Raw genomic sequence first — 6,062 nt, forward strand, 5'->3', positions numbered from 1 at the left:
AGGCTTCATCTTCTTCCACACTCCCAGCAGCAGCTGTGGGTAACACTTAGACCCCCCTCTGCCTTTGTCCTTAACACTGACCAACAGCAGCCCCCTCAGCCTGCCCTGGGATGCCAGGTGCCCTGGCCCCTTCCCAGCTCCTCCAGGCCTTGGGCTGTGCCCTCACCCCACATGGCAATGTCTTTCCTGCACTGGGAAAACAAGGAGGGGACACAGGAATGCACATGCAGACACTGGAATTAAAAAACCAAAAACAAAAACAAACAAAAGAAATGAGAAGAACATTTCTTGTTTTGGTTATTTTTGTGGGTTTGGGCTTTTTTTTTAATTACTGTTTGAGTGTTTTATTTTTTTTATCGTTTATTGTACAATTGTGAAAAAAAGTCCTTCATGCTGCATTTCAGCCTTCTTCCTGTCAGAACCAAAGTCTTCTGCTTCTCCACAAGAACAGCCACTTCTGTCCCTTTGACAGCTCCTCACAGCCCCAGGCAGCTCAGGTCCTTCCACTGGACTCCTCCCGTTGCCCTGGCACAGCAGCCCAGAGGATGCCAGTCCCTGCCCTCCCTCCTTCATCTTGGTGAAGAAGAGATGAGAAGTCTTGGTGAGGGAGGGGGTGGGGACAGGAAGGATGAGCTCATAGGAGTCTTGGGTGCCAAAAGAATTCCCAGGAAATGAATGTCCCATGGGAGCTCATGGGGTGGTCCTGGAGTTGAGGCTCTCCTGACTAACGGTAAACTTATGGGGCTGGAGGTTCAGCACCAGCACTGAGGCAGCCATATGGGGGGAGGTGGACAGGACCCCACATCACTGTAATGGTAGTGGTGGGATCTGAGTTTCCTCTGGTGCCGCCTGAGAGCAATGGGTCAGTGATGGTTCTGCCCTGATGGAGGTGGATCTACTTCCCTTGGCTCTTCCTCTGGCTCTGCATCCACCTCCATGGGTTCCTCATTGCTCTCAGGACGGTCTACTTCCATCAGCTCAACAGTATGAAGCCTCCCCATCAGCCGCCTCTTCTTGGCAGGAGGGCAATCCATCCTACCTCTGTGGCAAAAAAAGGCACCTTGGCAGCTCTGATGCTCAAAGGTAAAGTCGCCACTGGCATCTGTCGCTCAGTGACTGGAGTTCTGGACACAGGGTCCCCCTCTTTATAGGGCTCAGTACAAAGGCTGTGAGATGACTTATGACATCAGAAGGCCATGGCAATGGCAGTCTAACAATGTCCCATGGTGATCAAAACAAGGTGGGGTTGGAAGTTGGGGCCTATGGCCTGAGAGTTGCTTCAGTTCTGAAGGAGGAAGGGTGGAGGAGCTGAGGGCCCCTTTCCTGGGGATAGCTCCACAGTGCCATTTTGCTCGCTTCTCCTTGGGCACAGGGACCTGCAGGGGCTCCAGCCAACCCTTCATCTCATGAGTGGGGTCCCTTCGATGAGAGGGTGGAAAGAATATCTGAAGAGGGTCGGAGTTGTCTCCACTACCCTGCCCAGCTGCCTGAGAGTAGAGCCACCTGGATGTGGTGCTGCTACTGTTGTTGGAGCAGAAAGTTCCAAAACAATATGAAGGGCTGAGCAGCAATTAATCTGTAGGACTGGGTACAGTTGCCAGGCAGCTCTACAGATTCCATAACTGAAGACAGGGGGGTTTAATCCTTGGTAAAACATCACAGCCCAGAGAGATTATAGCCACTTTATTCTGCTACCTGAAATAACTTGCTCAGACAGGTGGATAATGTGTACAGTGTCACCTCCAAAAATACTTTTGGATACATCTATATCCTGAGTAGCCAAAAAATCCTTCTACTCATGGTTCAGGTAAAAATCACACTCCAAGATGTAGATACCTATGCACAGTTGCACAGTCCTCTGAAAGCCACATACAGCCTACTTTGTTTATGTATCAATTTAGGCTTTTTTTTTTTTTTTCAAATCGGTTTTAGAAAGTCTTCTAATGCCATGATTCAGTTGAATTTAAAAATGACCTGCCTTGTATACAGACTTTTTTTTCAATCCTTCAGGACATGTCCCTGAAGACCACATTGAATGTCAACAATAGAGAAATACAGTGAATTCTGCATTTTTACCAAGGGAAGAAAGATCATTTTTGCATAACAAGTGAAAATATGAGGAACAGAGATGTAAAAAGATATTCAAGAGGCTGTTGGAAGTGGCATGAGCCGTTCAGATTGCCTACTGATTCCAAACATTTGAGCAGAATGATGCCTGATCACGTGACTATCAGGTACATGGCGGGACATGAAACTGAGAAGGTTGACGGGATCTGAGGTTACGGAATGTCTTAAAATAAGTGGAGATGAATGAAGGTCCACTGGAATTGTCTCATTATGCCTCTCTACCTGTGTGGGATGTTTGATATGAGCAAGTCTACCTACAGACTGGTTTTGGTGTCTCTGCACACCTCTAGACTGGTATTGGCATATTGTTAAGCTCCAGTTCATCAGCCCAACTAAGAAACCAAGTGTGTTTGGGCAGAAATATGCACTAAAGGACTAGAATTGCTTCTGCTTCCAGAGCAGAAGTTTGGTCAGAACATGCTGTGCACCATATGCAACGACTTCATTTAAAAATATTTCCATCTCACTTTTTTTTTTTTGTAAGCACTGATGCAAATATGAACACCTCCTGAACACATTAGCACTGCAAAGGTACAGCTAGAAGTGTGAACTTAGAATCACAGAATCACATAGGTTGGGGAAGTCCTTCAAGATCACCAAGTCCAACCATCAACCTGATCTGCCAAGTCCCATCACCAAGCCGTGCTCCTTAGTACCACATCCAGACTTCTCTTAAATACCTCCAGGGACGGGAACTCCACCACTGTTCCCCAGACTAACGGATGTCCCCTCTCAGCTGCTTCGTAGTGTCTTTGCTCTCTCGGGCTCCTGCAGTTTTTAGGAAGGTCATTGAGTAGAACACATCTCTAGAGGACTGTTTTTTGGTTTTGGGGTTAGATTCATTGCACACATAATGCTTTTTGTTGGAAGAGACTTCCTAAAATCATTTAATCCATGTCTCCCCGATACCCTCAGCCATGAGCAGGGACATCTTTCACTAGATGAGGTTGCTACAAAGCCCCACCCAAGCACTTCCACTGATAAGGGCATCCACAGCTTCTCTGGGCAGCCTGTTCCACTGCTGTGGGCTGGGCCTTTACCCCATATGGCAATGTCTTTCCTGTACTGGGAGACCAGGAGGGGACAAAAGAATACTGACTCTGTGACGTTCCAAAAAAAGAAGGACAGTTACTGCTTTCGTATTTTTTGTTGGTGGTGGTTTTATTATTTTGTACTTTTTTTTACAGTTATTGCTTCTGTAACTTCTTTTGAAACCTCCTCAAGGCCACTTGGAGCTTTGGTCCCTCTGCTATTGCTCTAGCATACCTGCACTGAGTACACCAGTGCCCTCTCCTCTTCATCAGCACTTAATGCAAAAACTTGCCAGGTTTTTGGGAGGGACAAGGATAGTGTACAGGAAGCATGAGCTCATAGGATCCTTGGCTGTCAAAAGAAGAATCGCCAGGAAATGAATGTCCAATGTCAGCCCACAGGATTGTCCTGAATTTGGGGCTCTACAACATTAATAAGTTCATTGCCAGGATCAAGGTGGCCATTTGGAGGGACGTGGACAGAATCCTGTGTCCCTGTAACAGTAGGGGCTGGGTCTGGGTCTCCTCCCATGCTGAGAGCAAAGGGTCGGTGATGGTTCTGCATCCACTTCCATGGGCTCCATATCGGTCTCAGATAGGTACAACTCTGTCGGCTCAATGGTGTGGAGCCTCCCCATCAGCCACTTCTTGAGTAGTAGAAGGTCTATCCTCCTTTGTTTGAAGAACCTCCTCAATGTGTCCCACAAAGGTGGGCAGACAATTTGCTGTGATGGTCTTCCTTACATCCACGTGCTCTTAGAGTCCAAATCCCAAGTAACTTAGCAACCGCTGTTTGTGCTCCAGGGTCCCCCTATATACTGGGGTCTATAGGGCTCATAACAGAACTCAGGTGGCTCGTGATAACTGGAGGCCACTGCAATATGACTCCAAAAGTGTCCTACGGTGACCAAAACATGGCATTGCTGAGAGCTGGTCCCCAGGCCTCAAAATCACCACAAGGAGGAGGAAGGGCCAGGGCACCAAGGTCTCCTTTTGGGGGGATGGCTCCCCACTGCCATTTTGCTTGCCAGATAGAATGGCTGCCCCTTGGACACAGGGACCTGCACTGGCTTCACTGCTCTCTTCATCCCATGTCTTGCCAGGAGTTGTCCATCTTCCAGACATTCTAGAAAAGAATGAGCAAAACTCATGATTGGATGATACTCAGACCAACAAATCTCCAATACCGTTTCCTGTGATATCAGTATCTTTGATATGCTGTAGTGTATCACTGTAAATACCAACAGCTTACATCAGTCTTAGTAATAGTTTTGTCTCCCACTTTATTTTGTTGACTTTTTTCTCCCTAGCTCAGTTAGAAACTTGAATCAATTCTGAAGGGCAGTCTGTACTTTGTAATGGAGTATAGGACTGGCAAGTGGAAGGTAACAAGGTATGCCACAATACCATGGGATGTTTATTAGGCCAGTTTCAAAAACTACAGCTGCTTCTGCTCAGGAACAAACTTTTGGTTGTTAAGGCCTGTCTTTCTGCAAGTCCTTGATTGCCATAATAGTACTGCTTTCAATTCTGAAGCTAGACTGGTTGTCATTCCCTGATTAACATGCTCCAGTACCTCAAGTAAACATGCCCTGAATGTTCTGTTTTGAATGTAGACTGTATGTGTTAATCATACTGTTTACTGAAGAAATTGTAATGTTTACTGCAGAACTGAAAGGGATTCAGATTGTGTATGTCTCACAGTCTTACACAGACTGCCTCATTCTGATTGAACTTATCAGTTATTCCTGATTTTGTCTGAAGTAAATACAAGCGAACACAAATTTGCAAATAATACAGATGCTTACTGAAAAGCTCATGTGAGATTCTAAAATGGCTGATGCTGCTTTTACGGGCATTAGTCAAAGAAAGTGCACTGAAGGGTGCAGTCAGTAAGAATAATAAAATGTTGAGCAATGTGAACTGTGTTATAATGGTGATTGATCCCCATCAGAGTGTAAGAAGGGCAGTTTTCAGTTGGTGCTATTCTATTCTGAGAAGTGACTGGACAGAAACAGCTCCCCACATTCAATAACCTCTTGTGTATGTTCAGAACTGCCTTTTTCTACTTTGCTACTTCTTGGTCTGTTACAATTTTAGCTACAACTCTACCATGAATCAGTGAGTACTTTTTCATTCTAGCTCATGTTGATACAGTGCTGAATGTGGTTTCATATTCTGTCTCCTCAGCACAACAAACTTGGCAACTGCTAAAAAAGAGAAAATGAGAAGGAACATAAAAATACATGAGTAAGCAATGGCATAGTTTGGATTATTTTTTTGCTCCAAGTGGAAGAAGAGATGATGTAGCAGGTAAAAGCAAAACAAGACAAAACAACAACAACAACAACAAACAAACAAACAAAAAACACATTGGTTTTCCTTATAGGATACCTGCCAGTCCACTCCATTGCTCCACATGGGAGTGAACCAGTGACGTTAATTAGAAAACTATGTATTAAAAGGCTGTTACTTCCTCGCTGTGTGGTTAAAGACTTTAAAGCTGGATGAGCTCAGCAGCTCACAAATGTATTTTTTTCCCGTAGAACCAGTTTTCACAGCAAAGAGATCTTCCATGACTTATTCCTACTATTAGGATCAAGGTTTCTTTTCTCATACATCTGACGAACTAGAGATACAATGTCATTTCCATGCATGTTGGCAAAGAACACTGCCATATGAACGCACTCATAATTCTTTATTGATCATTAAGACTCAGGAAGCAGGTAGCAGAGATGAGACTGTAGACTGTATCATACCAAAGAGAGTAGGGACTCAAGCTGGGGAAGTCAAGCATTATTTATTTATTTATTTATTATACATGTCTTTGATGTCCTGAGCACTAAAAGTAGGAACAGCTAAGTATTTCAGAGATTAAAAAAAAGATTATTTTCTTACACAGTA

At 44.8% G+C, this 6,062-nt stretch overlaps 1 long non-coding RNA gene across 1 annotated transcript; it reads left to right on the forward strand.

Annotated features, from left to right (window-relative positions):
• On the forward strand, nucleotides 388-5,634 carry LOC110395162. Its single transcript, XR_002436203.1, has 3 exons — nucleotides 388-730; nucleotides 2,011-2,234; nucleotides 5,349-5,634. It is a non-coding gene; the product is annotated as an uncharacterized LOC110395162 (long non-coding RNA).

The sequence above is a fragment of the Numida meleagris genome, chromosome 2 (genome assembly GCF_002078875.1).
Source record: "Numida meleagris isolate 19003 breed g44 Domestic line chromosome 2, NumMel1.0, whole genome shotgun sequence".
NCBI classification, from domain to species: Eukaryota; Metazoa; Chordata; class Aves; order Galliformes; family Numididae; genus Numida; species Numida meleagris.